General features: G+C 37.4%; 1 protein-coding gene across 4 annotated transcripts in view; it reads right to left on the bottom strand.

Moving 5' to 3' along the window:
- The window catches only part of magi2a (membrane associated guanylate kinase, WW and PDZ domain containing 2a), a 240912-nt gene that overhangs the window by 148421 nt on the left and 70153 nt on the right, over positions 1 to 22338 (bottom strand). The gene's annotated exons all lie outside the window — the stretch shown is intronic.

The following is a 22338-nucleotide window of genomic DNA, read 5'->3' as shown; positions in this document are numbered from 1 at the left end:
ATTTTGATTAATTCATAAGAATCAGCTGATTGTAATACATAAACTAATTAAAATATATTAGAGGAAACTATTATTAAACAAAGGATTTAAAAAGTAATGAGTGATAATAATTCACTTTCACTGTTTTGCTCAAAATATACATGTATTTAAGACGAAAAAAGAGTTAAGTTGAATATCTCTATGCTTTTTCTTGACTCGCTAACCAAACTCCCCAAGAACGATAATAAAAGTTGATTTAAATTTAACGATGATGAGATCCTACAGTTTTATTACCAAACAATGTTGGCAGTAAAGAGTTTAAAAAAGTTTCCTGGAAGGACGAAACAAGAGCTTTCCAAAGACGTAAGACATGGACATTCCTTTGGAGGCAAAACCATTCCAAAAACGAGCGGCAGTGATGAGTTCACTGGGAGGGAGTTGGACGACACGGAACAGTAATTCCAGCCTAAGTTGTTTAACTTAGTAAGAAAATAAGTGATACTTAGTTTTTTTTGTCAAAAAGCTAGTTCAGCAGTTTAATCCATTTTATAGAATTGAATTTCCCTCGAAACAAAGCTACCAGGTCAAGGCCACAAGAACGACTCAGACCAAACTTAAAAAAAGCACCCGGACCGTCCATTTATTAATTGTAGTGGAATTTTCTTTCTTTAAAAAGGAGAATGAAAGTATGTAAAATACTTCAAACCCATCATCAGTTTTGTTATTCATCTCATAAATTCATCTAACTTGTATAGATGAAAAAACGCCTGCATTTCTTTTCTTACAGTCAAATATCTACGGTTATTAAAAAGACCGATTGATTAAGTTGAGAAGCCAGATTATTTAACTTACCTTGAAAAACATGAGATCCATTTTGATTATTTTTAAAGCCATAAAATCCAAATGAATGCATTTCTCACGTCAGAATCATGATGAAGCCACTTCAAGATGCAAGACATACCGCCCGCTGTTGAATCAATGTCATCAGATACAAATTAAAAGTCAACAGAAGTCACAACTTGATAAAGACTTTTTGTTCTCGTCCTTTCATTCTTTTATTTGTCCTTTTTAATTAGTTTTTATTTTTTCTCCCCCTTCTTTGAAGATAAAGTACTTTTTAAACCCAATTGAGAATTGAATTAACATCAAATGAAATGTCACACAACTTATTTTATGGCATAATAACCGTTGTTTGGTATATTCGTTCTGATGCACTTTATTTTCCATTTTTAAATATAGACTTTAAATAAAATAAATGTAGAACAAAAAAGAAACAATATACAATTAGATGAGGAACAAAGCTTATTATAATTATTGTCCAAATGTGTAAAATGTTTTTTATTGAACGCTCAAAAATGGTAGAAATCGATCTTTTTTACCAAAAAAATTAACGTCTTACCAAAAAATGGGAAATAACATCGGAAAACTAAAGTATGATTTCCGACGGACCATGTGAACGTAAATAATTGTTGCCCAAATGTGTAGTATAATTATTTTTTTTAAGGCTAAAAATAAAATAGAAATCGACCTATACCTCAGGGATCTTATGTCCTCATACAATGAGGTGATGGAAACTGCCAGATCTGATTACATTCAGAAACTGGTAACAACTAATAAGAAAAATTCTCTTGTGTGTCCTGCTGCTCCAATCATCCCGGACCCTGGTCTAGAAAGGCGCTCTAGAAATAACCAGTACCTACTTCGTTACTTACTATTTTTACCAAAACTTGTAAAAAGGTGGAGACTTCAGAATTGATGACGCGCAGCGACAAACCTTGATGCTTTACCAATCATAGCAGAATGGGTGTGGTTATGGTAAACAAGAATTCATCTCCAGTAAAAGTGATTTCAGTGGGCTTGGCTTCAGATCATTTTCTAATGTAAATATTTCAATGAAATATACAGATGATACAATAAAGGTCCAAGAATCAACTTCATCCACTGCTTTTCTTTCTTTACATCTACAGGATTCTTAGATGGTGGCAAGGCTGTCAAATTACAATTATATAAGGAGGGCCAAAGCCAAACCTCAGTGATTTGCCTCTTAACGTTACCAACTGTCTGAGCTCACTAAGGCAACTGGTTACGATTGAGTTTGACACAAATCATCTTCTCAAATACAACCTCCCAGGGAGTTTAATTTTTAATATTCATGCTCAAATATTATTGTGTCCTTGCGTGCCTTCATAGAAACCCAGATACGTCTTTCAAGCTCTCTTAAGATAGTTAGATGAGTTTTTTTCTTTCTTTCTCATCTGGGAGTTTATTCATCGCGGGTCCTTGAGAAACCCTTATAATTTGGCAGCAGGTGGTCGGCGCAGGTAATGTGCACTTTAATAATCTTTAGGGTGATGCCTTTATCTCGGGGAATTGGGCTCTTATCGAAAAACTCTGCAGGGCCCGAGCCGCACTGACATCACGTCTGTCTCCATGGTAATGCGAGAGGAATGTAGGCTGCTAGTGTCTGGGATTCGGGCCGAGCGAGGGGATGGAAGAGAGAGCGTCGGAAATCCAGGCAGGAAAGGCGAAGGGGAGCAGTGTCAGGAAGCGTCAAGCCCGGAATACTAATAGGTGCAAAGGCCAGCACCTTCGAATGGACGCGAGCTTAGACGCCAGTCAGTGGCACATTTCTGCCACGGCGACTCAGTTTTGTGAACAGTCAGCTTGGCACGGAAAAAGCACTTGAGAGGAAATGTCACCGGCGCCACCTGTCACTTGAAAGACGAGGCCCCCAGTTTTTTGTAGCCGAGATTGAAAGGCTTCGCAGGGAAAGCGATAACCTTTTTAGCACGCTACAGAGTCTAAAAACAATTCCAATAAACAGGAGATCAGAAGTCTGTATTTCAATTAATGTATAAAGGGACCGATTTTGGCAATTTCTTTGAAATCGCTTTCCCTTTATTGTCCTGGTCAAACAACCTTCTTCTTGGATGGCCGAGGGGGACAATCTGGACCTACTGTTTAATTGTCAGGTATTTTTGTCTGGTCTAAGTCTAGCAAAAACATTCCCTTGTTTTTACTTCCTTCATTCATGTTACATGTGTGCTTGTCAATAGGCTACAAGCCAATCAAAAACTATTTTAAAAAGATGAATCACTATTGAAAATTGAAAAAAAAAAAACACAATCAGATCACGATCCTAACTGCAAGAGGATTACCGTCCGGCATGATGCGGCCATCCAATAATACTTATCGTCTTAATGTCATTTTAGCCTGAGGGTCTGGATCCCAAATACCAGCGGGACTGACTTACCTGGTGATGCGTTTTAACACATAGTGCCTCCTTTGTCAACAGTATCTATAAATAGTTAGCGTTACTTGTTCCAAAATGACTCCCTTGAGAATACAGAAGGGGAAAAAAGAGGAACATCATTATTTCTTTATAAAAAATTGTCTTTGTCTGTTTCCTCGCCAGCTCTTTGAATCTTTGTTCTCATATTTCAATCAGTATATTATATTTATCTTCCTCCGGGACACGTCTGTTTGTTTGTTACCAAAATAAGTCAACAACTAATGGACAGATTTCAATGATTTTGAGTTTTTAGAAAAGAAAGGAATGTGATTAAAAACACGACTAGAAGTCCACTGGTGTTATTATGGTACTGAAGCGTGAGCTCTGCCAAAGAGATGATGAGATTGTCTGTGTCTGCCTATTTTCAATCGAACAACAACAAAAAAAACAAAGGAGAGATTCAAATTAAGTTTTTGGAATTTCTTGATGTATTTAAGTTAAGTGTTCAATGCATAATGAAAAAAGAAGAGCTTCATTGCTCTGTTCTTCATGCCTACTGCCTCTGTGTCGAAATTCCAGAAACCCTACTGCTACATTCTATCCTGTTGAGCTTGTTTCTATAAATAATATTTTGAACGCTATAAAGGTTTTGAACTTAATACATACAATGAAATCTACCAAGGATGGAATTGAGTGTCTCTGCAAACTGCTCTCGGAGTTTCTTAAAGTAATGATGGCAGCTCGTTTCTCTTAACTTGATCGGTGCTTTCCGTAAAATGAATTGTACGGTTTGTAAGAAAAAGCATAGAATGTGTTTTTAAACTTTTGGCCTGTACTGTAAAAGTGAAGTGCACAAATTCTTCTTCCCAGATGCGACACTAATAGACTCAGGGACTCATTCCTTCCTTGTATCATTTTTGGGGAGTTTGGGGGTAGGAGCAGAGTGAAAAAAGGACTCTATTCTATGTTAATGTTTGTATCTATCTATCTATCTAAATATTTAGAAAATTCCAATCCAAATAGAATAAATATAATGCACTAAAAAGAAGAGAACTTTAGGTTAAAGTGATAGTTCACCCAAAATTCAACTTTCACTCCTTTTCTACTCGCCCTCATGTCGACTAAGGATTGGTATTATTTTGAGAGTAATCTTTTCCTATTTTTGGAGTTATAGAAAAAAATGTCTGTTGATTTTATTGTGGCGACTGGTTCCCAGTGGACGAACTTCTTCCAAAAAGATGCTTAAAAACATCCATATGCCTCCATACTGCTACATAATGTATGAAGCCTTGACTAGAAGAATTGTTCCATAAAAAAAAACAAATAATTCTATATTTTACGCTCGTTTGTGGCAGACGTTTAAAGAATAACAATAGAAATTTAAACCAGAAGTACTTAAATATCAGAACGCATACAGTCCACTGTCTTTATATTGCTTGTTATTCTTTAGGCATCGACAAGAGAGAGTAGAAAATGAGGAAGAAGTTTGAATTTTGGGGTGAACTATCACTTTAAATTAATCTCTGTACGATCTTGTTCCTTTCACCTTCGAACATTAATCCCATGAGTTGTACTAGTTTCCTTCCCGAATCAATCAATTCTGGGTTTTCTTTAACCCTGAACAACATTTCCTCACGCAGACGCCACCTTCCTTCCGTTTTTTTTGCACATTCATCTACAATCAATAGAGCTTCTTCGCAGGCATCAGAGTGGTCCTCCTTAATCCAGTCCCCTCGCTCCAATTTGCGAAAAACCGCTGCCATTTTCTGAGCTCCGAGGAGGGTTTGCGATTAGCCAGGGCGTGCGCCCCGAAGCTGCCCGGCGTCTAAATGAGTCACGCCGCGACTCTCTCCGAGGGATTGACAAAGAGGTAAAGCTCCCACACACTGTGCTTACCATGAAACGTTCACACACACGCACACAAAAAAAAAATGAATACGTAACTTCTTGCGCCGGTAAACGAGTGTTGGATTCCTTAATCCCGGCTGACGTGTGCACGTGGAAATACTTCCCCGGTGTCTGACAGTGTAGTAGCTCTCCACCTGGTTGCGGTGCTTGTCCGGCCCTCGTGTAAGCATCAATAATACATTTTTGCCCTGGAGTTAAACATCCTGTTACATTGTACACAATGTTCACACAGATCAGACGGGCGCACACACACACACACACACACACCACGGCCCTCTCATACAGCTGTAGGCGCATCATCAACTATTCAAGATGTGAATATAATAATGCTCCTGCCTCATCAGGAGGCTTGAATAATACAATATTCATCCGGTGCCACGGTCGTATTCATTCAAGAAATTAACGCAGGCCGAGCCGTACTGTGGGTATAAAACATCCTCTTGTATGGCATCAACCCAATTCAGATAAAACACATGCATATAGAAGCGTTGTACTCCATGTAAATCAAAGTCCCCGAGCTACGATCAAAAACACTTCACCATCCAGGAATCAAATAAATGAGGGAATTTTAATTGAGGAACGTTTCCTCTCCAGATTCTGGACGACTCTAATAAAGCAGGCGACAGGTAATGCGACGCGGCCATCTGTTTGTCGGCTTTATTTGAGCGACTAAAGTCGAACCCGAAGTGGAGTTTATGAGCCGGAGCGATCAGTCCTAATGTCACAGGAGTCCAAAGCGATTAGTCAGGTATATAATTCCAGTTAAATGCGTCTTTTTTTTTTTCGAATCCCTTTTTAACAGCCTCCTTTTTTTCCCTGGATTGATGGTTGGTTCAAAACCCATAAAACGTTTCATAGTGATTACCTTCAGATGTTAAGCAAATTTTATCTCACGGTCGTAAATTGAAGGCTACTCACGACTCAAACATCTTACCTGGACATTTGCACCGGCCTCGATTGAAACACTTGTGCGACAGTGACACATGTTTTCAGAGACGTGTGGGCAGGTGAGCATGTGTCCGACCAACGGCTAATGAGGCCAGACACGTGAACCACACTGAGGACAGATGTACGCCAATTAGTTTCCAAGAGCCAACATTGTCGCCAAAACTGGACACAAAGCTCCCAAGTGTTGCTCCGTTTCAATACTTGTCGCTTGTTTATCGGCACAACAATCTAACTTGACAAACCATAACTAGTTTCAGTGGAGACGGACGGTCGGTGGCAGGTGGAGAACACACAACTATCAGCTATGGTAAGTAAGTAAGTAAGTAATTTTTATTTGTATAGCGCTTTTCCTGACCAGGGTCACAAAGGGCTTAAACAATCAAAACAATATTCAATAAAGAATATACTTTAAAGATTAAGATAAAACTGATAACACAACAGGAGTTCCAGTAAATCAAGGAAAAGCCTGAACAAATAAAAGTGTCTTAAGATGTTTCTTGAAGGAGTCAGTAGATCATCAAACACAGAGGGAGATTGTTCCAAAGCTTAGGAGCAACAGCCTGAAAAGATTTCTCTCCTCTGGTCCTGAACCGTGTTCAGGAACCATCAGTAGATTCTGATCCACAGACCTCAGAGCCCGAGCTGGGGTGTAAGGCTGGATATGGTGAGACTTATCTTCTCAACAACACAATATTTCATAGGAAATTACCTTAAAAATGATAGAAGCTGAGCGTTCCAATCTCTCGAGCGAATGTATGAACTTCGTTCTCTTTCTCGAAAGATCTAAATCTTCAAAATATTAGGCATTGATTTTTCCAACTTTACTCCAACAAAGAAACTTATTTGGCAGTTGATGGAGGGCTCTGGCTTGTGTGGAATGTCACCTCTGGGGCTGAAACGTTGACTTCAGGGCACTTTAAGTTATACACGAGTAGCACATTCCAACTACCTACATATTTTTAAAAAGTCCTAAAACAGTCTGAGGCCCGGTCCACATATCAGAAAGATGATTGTTTGGAAACTGTGTCTCAAAGTTTATAGACTAAAAAGTATGGCTTTCCGTTTCGCCGTCTTTAAGAAAAAACACCCCGGTGTCTCTAGTGTTTCAAATGGATGCTACAACCTTGATGGCAGGCTATTTGTAAAATGGAAGGGGACAAGATTGGATTGGAAAAGATCCATTTTTGACTGGACAATGCCCAAGTTGCGGGGAAGTGAACTAGACCATATTAATTGAAAGCTTTATCCCAGAGATTGTTCAATCCATAAAAGGGGACAGTTTTTCTCAGAATGTTCAACATCCTGGTCTAAAGAAAGTACCTACAAAGCAACATCCCTGTTATAGTTTGAGAGAAGTAGTGCCTTCACCTAAAACTGCATGTATCATGATTCCTGACTAAGGTTTTCCATACGTTTTTTAGAGAGAAGCAACACGACCACATGAGTAAACCATCAAAACTGTTAAATATGTTTGAACAAACTGGACGGAAAAACGCCTCAAACAATATTCCACGTGGATTCTGTTCTTTTGTCAGAGGTAGAGAATCAGTTTTCTTTTGCATTCATGATCCACCAAGAAGATTACTTTTATGACAGTTGAATCATGGGTAATGTGCAACACATTGCAGCAGATTTGAAGTCGATATAAGACGCTTTTTTAAAAAGCTTTAATCACCTACCAGCTGTGTTGTTGTTCTTTGTTTCCATCCTCACCGTGGGATTATGGACCACGATCACACTCGTCCTACACCTTCTCTCCTCCCCCCCCCCATCAGCTCACCTGCCATCAAACCCTTATCTCAAGAGAACAGCAGCCTCAGCTTTCCTCGCACCCGTTGTGATGTAGTTCTCTTACATCCGTTTGTTTGCCTGAAGTTCGACCTTGGCCGTTCATCACTTTGCCCTTCCCTGTGTTCCTGATACTTCTAAATCCTCACGATAAGCCTCACCTACCTCTCCCGTGTCAGCCACAAATATCTACATCGACCCAGAGCCGTCGATGGTTACGCTCGGTTAGTTTGAGTTTTTGAAGTCTTCTGACGACCCTAAAAAAGACGCCATGGCTCTCGACCTTCTCGGAAACGCTCAAGGTCAATGAGCTACTCAATAGATGTTTGTTTTATGGCGAAAAGAAAAACAGCTTGATCTTAACATTGATCTTGAATCATAAAAAGAAAAAATTCCATTGAAAGTCAACGGATATTAAGAGATTAATTATCTAATTTATAGGATACAATTGCATTCAACACACAGTGACGGCATTTGAAAAAGAATACCTTTATACATTAGTAAAAAACACACCTTATTTTAGATAGGAATAGAATATTTACTTAATAAAACATAATAATAATACATTTTAAATATAAAGATATCCTCCAATCAAAGTGGTTTTAAACCATTTTATAAATGTCTATAACTATATTAAAAAAAAAAGAAATAGCATCAAATATCTGCCAACTAGGGTAACAAAGAAGATCACTAGATAAAAAAACAAACACTTTACATGAACTTTTTTAAATGTCCTGAAAGTTTGTGATAAAACTCTTCATCACAAACCAAACCAGATACTACCGTCATAATACAACATGTTCATTAAAACAAATTCAGTCCTAATTAAAAAGTAGGTGCTAATAATATGTCTTTTGCGTGGATAATTAAAAGTGTGATCCTCAAAATTAAAGCATTAATTATTAATAACGCTGCTAAATTAAATCACGCTCCAGAGATAGGTTGACTTCAAATGTAATTTACTTGAGATTAAACTGCGTGAACCACTATTGATAATCCTGTTTCAGTTCTGTTGGTGCGCCGTCTGGGTTTCTACTTGTGTCTGGAGAAGATAAAAAAAACTGTGTTGATCAGTTTAAAGATGATTCTGTAAATGTCCTCCAGTGTTGTCAAGATGACAGACTCGATTCTGGATGTGAACAACTGAAAAGAAAAAAGCTAAGATTTGTAGTGTTTAAAGCTGGAGTTCAACTGGATGAACATGAAAATAAAAAAGGTTTCCTACTGTTCCATTATCCAGAGAGAAGATAGTGGAGCACCGGAGATCAAAGAGTGGAACCACCACAGAGACGAACGGAGGGAGGTTTCATTTGCTTTCGGCCCTTATTCTTCCAAACAGACAAATAACACCAACAAATTGAACAGTGAACCTTTTAGCTCGTGTGAGAGGCTGCAGGGTTCGGAGAGGTTTTAGATAGCAAACACATTTTTACACCATGAACTCAAAGACTTCTGTTCCTTTTATTAAAATCTAAATCTTAAAACCAGCTTCATTAAGTACGGATTTGGTGAATAACCAGGTGAAGAAGACGAGTTTGAAAATGAAGAATGATCAATATAGGCTAAGGTGGAGGAAGATAGTAAGACTTTAAAACACACACAAAAGATAAATTAAAAATAATTCCTTCCCTCAAAATGTTTGGCCATTAGTCACAGCAACTAATATTAGGTTTGTTCAATACAAATCTTTTTAAAATTAATAGAATGATTTATTATTTCAGTAGATCTGGAACAGTGTTTAAGGTGTAGTTTTGTTGAATTAATGTCCTAAAACAGCAACTTTAATATGTATCCATAGACCTGCCTGCTATTATTTAAAATATACATCTTATAAATATTATTTATCAATGATATCATTTACTCTTATTGCCCTTTTAAATGGTTGTTTATTGTTCTGTGTGTATATTTGTATCAATTCTTGAAAAACCTGTTGTTCTTGTAACTGTATTTTAAGCATACGATTTGAAATGTTTACCTCCTAAAAACATATACATCTAATACTTAATAAATACGATTTATCATTGACATAATTGCCCTTTAAGATTTTTGCTTGTTCTGCATAAGTTCCTTTATTATTATCTCTTCACGTTCTTTGCTTTATTATCATTAATGAAGAGCAATGTAGTAGCTCTCTCAGTTATTACTTATTATGACAAGGGTTTGCATTTGCTTCACCAAACCGATGGAGTAAAGGAGTAAATCTTCATCGGTAAAAGAAAGATGTTTAAAGAGCAAGAACAAAAGCAAACATTAGGGTTACAGGCTGATTCTCAAGATACACTTGTTTTAAAAATTCACATTTTACTGAAACAAAGCAGAGATGTAGGAATGTTGTTGGCGATGAAGTTTACCAACAAAAAGCACGAACGGAAATAAATTGACATTTACCGTAATCCCATTATTGTGTTGTGACTTTGCGCTCGTGAATCCTGCACTTTAGCAGCGAAGACGTCAAGCGCAGAACCCTGAATATCAATATTCAAATTGAACCTCTTCTGCTCACTTTCAATTTGTACAACTCACTTCGCTCTGTAGCCATTAGAGATAAGTGCATACACTCACTGCTAATAATATCATCACCTGCAAACATTGCGAGGCGTCAAGCCCGATTTGAACTCAACACTGGCAACAGTGACGCCGAGATTTGTATGTATCCGAGAGCAGACGGTTATCGCAAGGTTATACGATAGTTGCCCTCTTCAAGCCTTCAGTACGTCAGTGGCAAAGAAAGAATACAATATCATCACCAGAGGTGCAAAATAATAAATATTGCAATATTAAGTTGTGCTCTCTTTCGCAATAAATAATCCATTCACTGACGGCAATAATCAATATTTTATTACAACACTCATTATGGATGCGTCAGTACCTTATCTCTCCTGTCCCGTTTGTGGGGGCGCTAATTCTAATAAGCGAGGATTAAGTAGGAGTGAGCGGCAGTCGGTGAAGAAGAGTTTCAGAACACAAAAAAACTTGATGCATTCCTTCTGAAATGTACTTAGGATTTTGATTAATTTTCTTGTTTTGTTAAAAAATAAGTTGAAATGGCCCAAGTTCACTAAAGTTACTAGTTAGTATTCAGTGAATCAGAAAGCATTGTCACGATTCACGTTAAACATTTAAGTATTAAAGCATATTATTTACTTACTGTTGAATGAAATGCCTTCATGTTTCCAGGTTGACCCAATTCCAAGGTAGTGGACGGGTGCATGTAATCGGTTGCACACTGAAATTAGTCTAATATTTTCTTTATATTTTCATTTTTATGTCATTTGTATTTTGTTTAGCTGAAGTTAAACTAATGCGGGTACACGTTTAAATCAAAAAAGTTGCTTTCGACTTGTGAGTAGGGTTGTCACGATACCCAAATCTTGACCTTGATACAGATACTCGATCCCCAAAGTCGAAATAAATATGGACCAATGAAAAATGTATTCAAAATAAACTCTGTGACAACGTGTAACAATTAACAGAACCAAACATGAAATATTTATAATAAAACTGTAACTACGATTAAAAAATGTCAGGTCTTAGGCGATGCAAAAAATTAATTAATTAAATGAACAATAACAATCAGGTAGTATTAATACTTTTGAAACTAGTATCATTTCCAGGTATAACATTTTAGCATCTATACTTTTTTGAGTTCCAGCCCTAAATCCAGTAGCACTGTCTAGGTTTACATCAACATGTTATATATGTTTAATTTGTCCAGCTGTACAATGTTATTCACAAAATGTACATTTTTAACATTTACTTTCTATTTTCCCAATTACATATATAGCAGTAAATCACTGATGAGATTTCTTGCAATGTATCAAATATCGCACTAATCGTGTTCAAATATCGTCACGGTATCGATTAAAGGATAACATGTATCATCCGACCTAGAACAACGTTCTAGAGTCATTTTCCTTAACTTAACTTCGAAGAACATACGCCGCTACAAAGACACGGCAGCGAAACTTTCATTAAAGACGGTCCACTCGCGGGACGCTGCCTACTGCCGCCGCTGCAGATGGATGTTAATCACAGTTAGTGTGGTGAACACAATCACACAGCGGGAGGGAGACGGTGATTTATCTCTCATGAAGCGAGCTTTTAAATTAAAGCTTGGGAATAGAGTGAAAAATTATCCATTGGTCTCGCTACTGTATTCATATTGTGCTAAATTTAGGCTGATGCATTCGAGCAGGAGCCAGACGAGGCTTTTTGTTCTGCGTATGTAAATGAACGGTTAGTTAGTTCGGCTGGATTGATGGTGAACTGAGGGAACCGGCGAAATAAAGAAAACTAAAGAAGCTGCAGTTATTATGTTGTGTTCAATCAGAGCGCAACCGTATTATACAATAGTTTAATTGAACTTTTAGGTCCCACATTCTCAATAATGACTTAATAATAGCAGTACTATAAACTGGTAACTTCTGAAGGAAACCATCATATTGACTAGTTGTTGGATTTTATTTTGTTTATTTTGCTCATGGGATGCTTTTTTTCTGCCAAACATTTCATTGCATTTATATTTTTGGTCAATGATGGAGACATTTTGGACATCTACAGAGAAGAAACAGGGCTTTTGTAACGTTAAACTTTTATTTTGGTTTCATTTTGTTCTTGAACTTCTCGTTTCTCCTCTTTTTACTCCCTTGAACCTGACTTTTGGGATATTGGACTTGTACTTTTTGATATTTTGGTCTGTTTTTTTGTTGATATTGGACTCTTGTAGTTGTAGTTATTGGACTCCTGTTGTTAAAAAAAGGAAAGTGTGTACTTGTGCTCAGACTTTCTCTTCTGTGGGTTGGATCCAGCACTTGGGCGCTGCTTATTTTGTGAAAAGTTTTCTTACAAGCCATGTCAATATGAAAGAAATATAAACGTTGTTCCCTGACAAAAGGTGTCTGGATGGAAGCGTTCGATGCTTAAAGTGTTCTTGGAAATTCTCAGCATTGATGAAAGAAGCCGTCAATCAATAATCAACAACATCAAGGATTTCTAACTGAATACTGATGACAGCCATGGCTTTAATTGTAGCAATAATGGTTGGGAAATGGACTCGTTTGGAACATAAAGTGACAAATTAAAGATATACAGATCCAAATGGTAATTTTGGAAACAAAGAAAATTATAAATTATTTGTCATTGGAAACATTTTCTGAAAATGTCTTTTCGATCGCAACACGGACTGAAGAAAACAGGGTTTGTCATCAACAATTCCATTGAATATGTTTTGAGATGTTTTTGATCAAAGAAGATGGTAATAAATGTTATTTGGTGAAGGTAATAATCCGGAGATGCTTTGTTAAAAATTAGAGCTCAAGGATAAAAAAAAAGAAGTAAAATTTAAGAATTAATATCGATTGAAAAGACACAAGTAGAACAAGAGGAACTGATATGTGAATTAAATAATAATTAAATCTTTAATCTTGAATTCTGTCTGCAGGACTAGGATGAAGACATGTGTGAACGCATGTTTATCCACTTACAAGGTTATCAAACTATGAATGAGCACATTGGCTTTTAGACAGACTCATGTCATTAGCCAGGTGGGAATCACCGGGAAAGAGAATTTGATGCAAATGTAACGCAATTAACGGGAGCAAAACTACAATCATTGTGTTACAAAAACCGATTCCCACTCATTAAACTCCACTCATAGTTAACATCGGGCCAGACAATGGATACAGAAATGTGCATGAAGCAGCACCAGAAGGCAGGGAGACATTTTTTAGTAGCCATAGAAAAGGCACTTTTTTTCAGTGACGATCGTGGTCATGAATATTAAAATTTAGGACCCGCTTGGTCCCAGAGCTCCTCGGCGGACCAGACAAAACGCTCTCCTCTGTCCCCGATTTTCCAGAGATGCCTTGGTTGAGCCGTGACTTTCAGGGAAGGTGAGGACGCATCTGATATCTGATAGAATCAAGTCACTCTTCGGAATTCCTTTTTAGAAGTTTTTACACATTTGTAAGGAAACCTAATTAAATTGAGATGAATCTTGATAAGTACTTTGACTTTTTTGTAAAAAAAAAATAATTGAACAAATGAACGGGATCTGGTCCTAAAGGAGTTTTCACAGAAGACTGGTGTAACGGTTGAGTTCTGATAGTTTCAGGTTCAAAAAAGAAGGCGAGAGCCACTTAGGGAAAGCTTTGCTCTGTATAACGGATTGTTTAAGGTTCGAGGATCAATTCACATTATCGAAGATAAAGACCTTATACTCTGTCTGTATATTCTATTAGAATGGAATGTGGTCTTTAAAGGAAAACATTGATCTTAAATGCAATGTCGTAGATACAAGTCAAGGCTTTTAATGTCCAATTTGCCATTTGAATCAAATTACTATTGAATATTCCATAACAAGAGGGTCATTTGAAAGAAATATTTCCATTTCGATGTGTGATTAAGAGCTTTGAATAATTAAAAAAGGAGCCGCAGAAAACCTGTCAACAGAGTCCTCAAGTAACATCCCACTTTAGATTGACTGGATTAAATTCAACCTTTTCGTCCTTCGGCGACCGATTCATTTCGTGCTGTGAACTTTAAAATCTTTTTTTTTTAAAACATTCCCCGCACCTGACTTTGGTGTCTGTCATTTTAAATCAAATCCTAATGTGGCCCTGCCAAGAAGCAAAATAAAGCAAACCCAGTGGCCTGTCACTTAAATGAAGAAGCATAACAGAACCAGGATCAATTAGCCTCCTGCGGCGTTAGCTCTTGGATTACACAGTTAAATCAATGATGTGCTACACTGACATTTGTAATGGCTCAGGTGACGGAAAGTGCTCGTAAATCAAGAATAGAGGTGAATTATTACCCGATGTTGAACTGACATTTCAAGGTAAGGGTTGTATTTCTTGAATTGTACAGACATTTAAACAACTTACTTAAAGCGCATTTCCACGAGAAAAAAAATACTTAACAGACCGGTCGTTTGAAGGTTAACCAAAGACTTATTTATTCAAGAAATGGAAAGGGAGGTTTTTTTCAGACCCATTCAAAGTCATGGATTCATTCTAATGAGTACGAGGAAGCTATGAAGTCATGACGATGTGACCCTTAGACGGGCCTGATGGATGTGTCTGACATTACGGCTGGACAGACAAGGACGTGGGGGGGGGGTCTTCTGTTGAAGGCCAATTAGAGTTCAAATTTCACACGACTCACGTGGCCCCTTCTGTATCGAGGCGCCTGACGTCACGCCCGCCTCGACCACCAACACGTCCACATCTGCGTCCCGTCTTTGCCTCAGAACCACGTCTGAATTCACTAAAGAATACTTTTTATTCGTAGTACTAATACAACTTCATAAAAACTTGACCCATTTTAAACTGTTGAAATATATAATTAAGGATTTCCAAAGAAAAAAAAATGGGCTGAGGTTTTTTGCCTTTGATGCAGACAAGGAGTGGAAACAGTTGCCATGGAAACGCTTCCTCCAATAAGAGAGAAAAGGCAGAAACAGAGCAAATAAGGGACTGATAAGAACAAGTGGAATTGTTCATCATTATACTACAGTAAGTTTAAAACACAATCAAAGATCAGAGTTGAAAGCAGCTATTTGAGTTGAGCATGTCGAGGTAAGAGTAAGTAAGTAAGTAATGGTTATTTCTAAGCGCCTTTCTAGACCAGGGTCATAAAGTGTTTCAAGAACAATACACTGTTAAAATATAAACTATAAAACACATAAGACGAACACAGGAGTGCCAGAACATCAGGTAAAAGCCTGTACAAATAAGAATGTCGTGGTGAGACATATGTGACACGGGCTCATTAGAAGGAGAGGCACCAAAAGGTCATTGACCTACACCTGGTTACCACCACCCTAGCTCAGGTGAACCTCAAGGTTCTGTACTCTTTCACTTCCACTCTACCCTTGGAACTGCACTTTCAAGAACAAGAAATCAATCAAGGCCTTCCACAGCACGTGTCTCAAACTCAATGCCCGTGGGTTGAATCTAACCGGTTGGTCATTTCAGAATGTCCACAAAAGCTTGAAATAACTAATAATAATAATGGTTTATTTTAGAATGAAACAAAGCAGAATCCTTCTCCCCAATTTCTGCTAATCTCAATGCTAGTTCCTTCAACATCCTTAACACGTTTAGAGCCTTTTAACATCTTTTTTAAACATCTTTTTTAACATCAATTTATAAGGAAGTAAGGCTGTTTATTGGCAAGAATCTCGCGAAATGATACAATATATTGAGATATTGTAGGAACAAGTTAATATTTGTAATATCGTTTCAGTCGGACCACAAGACCCTTGAAGTCTTAACTGCTTTAATTCATTTTTAAACCAAAATATGTCCAAGCATCAGCTTTAAAAGGTGCTGGAGTCGACTGTATCCTCCGGTCCTCAGTCACTGCGTTTGTTTTTTTTAATTGTTTTTTCAGGAGGACTTAATTGCGGGTGAATATTTGCATGTTAATTGTAAAAAAAATAGAATTATTGAACAATAAATCGTAAAAAGCGATGGTAACAAATATGATTTGCAAGCCAAAAATGGGAAAACATATATATAAAATAATAAATAATTAATAAACAAATGTTTCAGGTCTTTTTTAAAGTCGATTACGGTGCTGTCGAATACTTATATTGGGGAAAAGTATTTTGTGATATATTGCCATTTCTATATTTTCTAGCACCCTTATGAAGAAGGTTCACTGGTCAGAGATCAAGAAACCAAGAAACACAACAAAAAAGGGGGTCATGTGTTGTTTTTGCGGAAAATAAACCTGTGTAGCTCAGCTGGCATTTCCAGCCTTTAAGGGTGTGTACATATTGTGTATTTGTTAGTCTTTGTAATCCAACTACACATTCTTTGACACCACCTCCTTCTAAACCTTAATCTTGTTCCATCTTCTTGGTCACCGCTATCTATTTCATGGCCTCTTTTATCTCCTCCGAGAACCTCATTGGTTGCCTCCCCGCTTCTTCTTTCACCTGGTATCTCCGGCTCTCCCACAACTCATTTGTCCCCATTGATCATTTCTCATCTTGTCCTTTCTGTTCAGTCCCCGATGAAAGCCCGAGTATCTCCTACTCTACCCACCGTATCTGAACCAGACATCTTGACACGCTTCACCAAGGCAGGGCTTATTCAACTAAAGTTTTCAAATGGACTGGATTTTCATTAGGAAGTCCATTTTGTGGGCCGGTCAACTTCTCTACCACTATTTCCTTTAAACAGATACATACAGAATGTTATCAATCTTTTATCACTCCTGTATTAAAATAGCAACAGCTAAGTGTCTCTTTTGACGTTGTGACACGAAAGGCCTGATGGGTATGTCTTGAGCTTAGGTGTAGATATTATTCCGTCCATTTGTCTAAATCTTTTATTTCTTGTGTCAACTTGACGTCACTTTGAGAGGCATGTTGCGCATGATCTAAAACTGGAGCTAATCTGCTGAAAGTAAAACATTGTAAGTAAGTAAGTAAGTCATTTTTATTTGTATAGCGCTTTTCCAGACCAGGGTCACAAAGTGCTTAAACAATCAATACAATACTCAATAGAGTATATACTTTAAAGGGTAAGATATTGTGTTTAGTTATAAATATTGCTGAAAAATGTAAAAATATGAACGCATTTCCAATCTTAGAAGTTTGTATGTATTGTGTCTTTTTAGGCCTTTGTAATCTTTTAACACATTCTTCGAAGGCTCGTCCTTCTAAACCTGTAATTTTTGTTCTCCTTAGTCACGACTATCTTTTGTACGTCCTCTTTTACCGCGTAAACAAACCCCTTTAGATTTTGGCAAAGTTCTGCAGATCGGAAAAACTATTTTTACTTTAACTTTATTGGCTTTTTGAAAACACTTTCATTATTTATGGGCCGTGTTGTACGTTGAATAGAACTACATAAGGAGTGAGACACGGTAAAATACTACCAATCAAATACTAGCCGATGATGCTAGTGTCAGTTGACCGATTAACCTTTCGATGACCGTGAACATCAGACCGTTGGCAACACCAGGCGAGAGTCGATACGAGGGACAAACATCTACAAAACCGCATGAGGCGACACGACAGAATCATTAGTGGTCCTGGTGACTTTCATATTTATTTAGCACAAACTTATTTTGGAAAGACCAGACCCAGCAGACTCATTCATAATTAATGATATTTGGGGGGGAAACACATGCAAGTTTCTTGCTTGGTCTCATTCCTTTTGATGTTTACAAGTTAAGCTCTTCCATGTTGTTGTTTACGCTAAATCTTACAATGTCAACATTTTCAGGAAGATGATTTAAGGTTACGAGACCTTATTCTGCGTTAAATTCTTTTGGTTTTCAATTACCTGGATGATCCTTCAAATTTTTCCAAAACTATTCAGAATTCTATTTTGTATTGTTCCATTTATACCAAACAGTAAACCAAATTTGAATTATTGACGATTGGGCTGCTTGATATTGGAAATAAGTGCGATATTCAATATTGGTGTCTTGAATTGCGATATCTAAATCTTTTTCTTTTACCTAAAAATGTAGCTGTACTGAGTACTGTAGGGGAGGTACAGGGGTTTAGAGAAGGAAAACGCTGCGATATGCCGACTTGATCGTAGAAAAATCTCACTTATAACACTCAGTTTCGCGGGACTTGCATCAGTTTCCCATGAAACTGAGCGATATCAGAGAGGAGCCGCCGGCGCGTCGCGATATCACCAAATCAATAAAACTAACGACAAGCTAACCGAAGCAAGACACATCGCCATAGCAACCGAGCCAAGCAAGCTGCGCCGCACACCTCACAGACAGACGGAGACGCAAATGACAATGAGACATAGAAGTACAAATTGTTAACTTTACAGAACGTGACACTGATTGGTCGAAGTGCGCATTTAAGAAATGCTTGATTTGTACAATAAAAAGTTATAAATGATCGCACATGTTTTTGATATGCATATCACACATGCCAATATCCCGATATCGATATTTGTTCGATATATCGTGCAGCCCTAATTGACGACAGAAAAGATGAATCCTTATTTCAAATATTTTCAATTCAATAAATGGTTTGGATTATTGACAAGTTTTAAGCTTAGTTGCCTTCAGATTTCCTGACTATTACCTCACGAAGAACAAAGATAGAAACCTCAGAATAATCAGTTAATTATCGAATCAAATTAGCTTTAAAAGACAGTTTATGACTTCATGCTTTAGTGCGACGGATAAACAAATGCCGTGGCACAGACTCTCGTTCACGTTGTCCGTCTCCTCACGAGCCTGTCACCGCGCATCTGGACATCATTTTTTCTAATCATACCGATCATCCCATTTATTCATCAAGCCATCCATCCTGCTGATGGCTGGTGTGGCTGTTATTTGTCATCTGACCTTTTCCGTTGAGGAAAGGATGACGTGCAAATTTGTAACACAGCCAAATGAGCCCGTAAACGACCTAAAGAGCTTGATAAAGAACCATCTTTCAGCGTTGAAGCCGTAAAAGATGAAATTAAATGTAAATAGGTGGTTTGTAAGGATGTTCGCCATCAGGTGCATTATGGTCATGGCTGGTTACTTGTTCACTGGTGATGGGTTGATGAGGCTTTGTGAAAAAGCTGTTGAAGTATCATGATACTGCGTCCTCATTTCGTAGTACCGAAACTGCATCAAAACATGAAATCGGGAGGAAATGCAAAGGCACAAAACTGTAATGGGAACACGAAACAAGGCAAACAGAAATGCATTTTTTGAATGATTTCAAGATTTAAAATGGTGAAACAACAAAAAAAACTTGAAGAAAGACTATATACTATATAATAGAGACAAAAAGTACACATTAACATTAGAGATACAGTGTTGCCTGAAACAAAATGACACAAACAAGAGCCGACATTACATCTAAAATAGCATTATAGAAATAAAATGAGTAAATACAGTAACGAACGACATGCAGGGAATCAACATAACATATCTATGTATAATAAAAACAAATAGACCCAATTACCAAGACAAAATAACATAATATCTATTATTATATTATATATTATATATATTAAATGCCAAAAAATGTAAATAATTAAATAGATAAAATGAAGGTAGGACCAAAACATTTGTGTTAAATCCTACCCTATGTCACTTGATGAGCTGCTTGGAAGTGTGCTGTGCGTTCCAGAACTATTTTCTAACTAAAAGTAAAAGTAACACATAACCATGTTTTGCTATTTTTGTGTAGAATCAGGTCGCATCAGTGGAATCCATCTGCTCATGGCCCCACAGAAGTGGAGGCCCTTCATTTGGTAATCACGCGTCCAGACAGATGGGTCTAATGGCCCGGTCGGGACCATCTCATCACAGAAACAGTCTTCAGAGATGATGATCACACACACTAAACTGAATCCAATGAGCATAAGTTCAGCAAAAACAGCAAATAGAAATCACTAATTCAAGCCCTGAGGTGCTGGCAGACTATTATGTCACATATGCAGGCGAGCCATATGGCAAAGAGTGGTTTGGAGCGAGGCTTGAGAATGAAAACAGCATCAATCGATAATTTTAAGCCTTCCTCATCTCACCGTCTGCTCATTTGAGACGCTTGCTTTTCACTCCAGTCTGGAGGGTCAAACGTCTTGACACAAATGAGTATAAATCTTTCATCTTCATCTGGATTTTCCAACTATGCCTTTTTTTTTCTGTTAATAAATTTTTACATTTCCTGAAATATTTATCATGCGAGTCTCCAAAACCAAGTTAAACAAATGTGTTATTTACAGTTACTAACCCCTTAAAAAGATGTCCGTCATTATGATGTTTAAAATTCAACCAAGAAATTCTACTTCTATGTCTGGAGGGTGAATGTTGTGTCTTCCAGTTCTAAATTAATCAATTCCATCCCTTCATTTCCAGGACTCTGACCCACAGTAAACACAAACAGACCCCAATAAAAATATACAATATTAACTGTTGTTAACTGTTAACTTGCGGACTGTTATGAATCTTCAACCTTGTTGCAGTGCATTGTGGGATTTGATAATACGCAGAACTGTGGCTTTGTCCCAAATCTTCTCCATACTTTTTTATAGTACATGTTAAGATAGTGCACGTACTAGGCCAGTGCGCATATTAGTACGGTCTCAAATCAAACACTGTCGCTATACACTTACCGGAAATGACTCTACAGCTTCTTCTTCTTCTACTACTTTTTAAAGCTGATTGCAACCCGCTGGTGGAACTCTATCGTCGACACTTGACAACGCTTCTTTGCCAACCGAAACAAGTTATTAAGTTGTGTTATTAGTGTTGTTTTGTGGCAAAATTAGTGTTTTCTTGAGACATTTATGCCGTTATCTGCTCCAAAGAAGCGTTGTCAGTGACGAATCTAATATACTCATATACGTCACTAATATGACGGTCGTTGAGGGTGGAAAGTGTCCATCGATCCACACTCAATTTTTTGTCCATTTGAGAGCGCCAATTAGGCTTCACACACTGCTAATTGGGACGCAATTGTGCACTCAAAATACTACTTGTAAGTGCATAAGTGTGCAATTTGGGAGACATCCTGTGCTTGACAAAGGGTAAACCTCATCAAATTACAGGCTAAAAGTGGCTTTATATTTTGTGAACATGGACAAAATAGAGGTATTTTTATGTTAACACAAATTTAAAGTGGATTATTATAGCTTTACAACCACGGTCCTGTGTAAATTTGAATCTCTCGGGCTCCTCTACTGCTGTATCGACCACTTGTCTGGCATAATATGCTTCTTACACAACTATAACTTTAGCTTCATCAAACATTGTCTTAGTAGGATCAGCAGAAAACGCTAAATAAATCAATGCTGCATGTATTAGTAACGAGACTCAGCCAGGAAATTATTAAAATATATTCTTCGCGGCCCCTGTTGCTTATAACCAACGAATATATATGGATTGACGTGACTAAAGCACTTTGGATTGATTAATAACCGACTGTCAACCATAGATTTACCAAATTACTGAATGCATTAGTGCATTACTTAATCATCGACTTCAGCTCAAATGTCTTGATAAATTGAATAATGCATTACCATATTGCACTTGTATTTACAAAGCATTTAAGCAACGCTTTACCTTCGTCTATTAATTTATTCAATCCATATTCTATTTCAGCGTACTCCAGGGTTCTACAGTGCTGGTAGCCTTTTATTTGGGCTGTCATAGAGTTTTGAGTCTTTGCTCCGAAGATTCTGCCATCGTTGGCCACTATTATACTGAAATATATACTCGGACTCACTCGAAACTCTTTAAATACTCCTCAAAACCCACCTGTTTAATCATACTTATAACGGTGTTTTTGTACTTTAGTCATGTCCTTTGTTTGTGAAGTGTCTTTGTGTGTCCTAAAAAACACTAATATAGAGTATTTTTTTTATACTGAGTTTTAGTTGTTTTTTTTAAATATACCTTTGTTCAAATGATAAAATCAACTAAACTCAAAAACTGTAAGTTAGCATCGTTCCATTAAGATATATCATAGCTATATCTGTCCTTTTACTATG

The sequence above is a fragment of the Callionymus lyra genome, chromosome 3 (assembly GCF_982586985.1).
Source record: "Callionymus lyra chromosome 3, fCalLyr1.hap1.1, whole genome shotgun sequence".
NCBI lineage: Eukaryota > Metazoa > Chordata > Actinopteri > Syngnathiformes > Callionymidae > Callionymus > Callionymus lyra.
The sequence above is the reverse complement of the archived record's forward strand: the minus strand, read 5'-3'. Positions and strand labels throughout refer to the sequence as shown.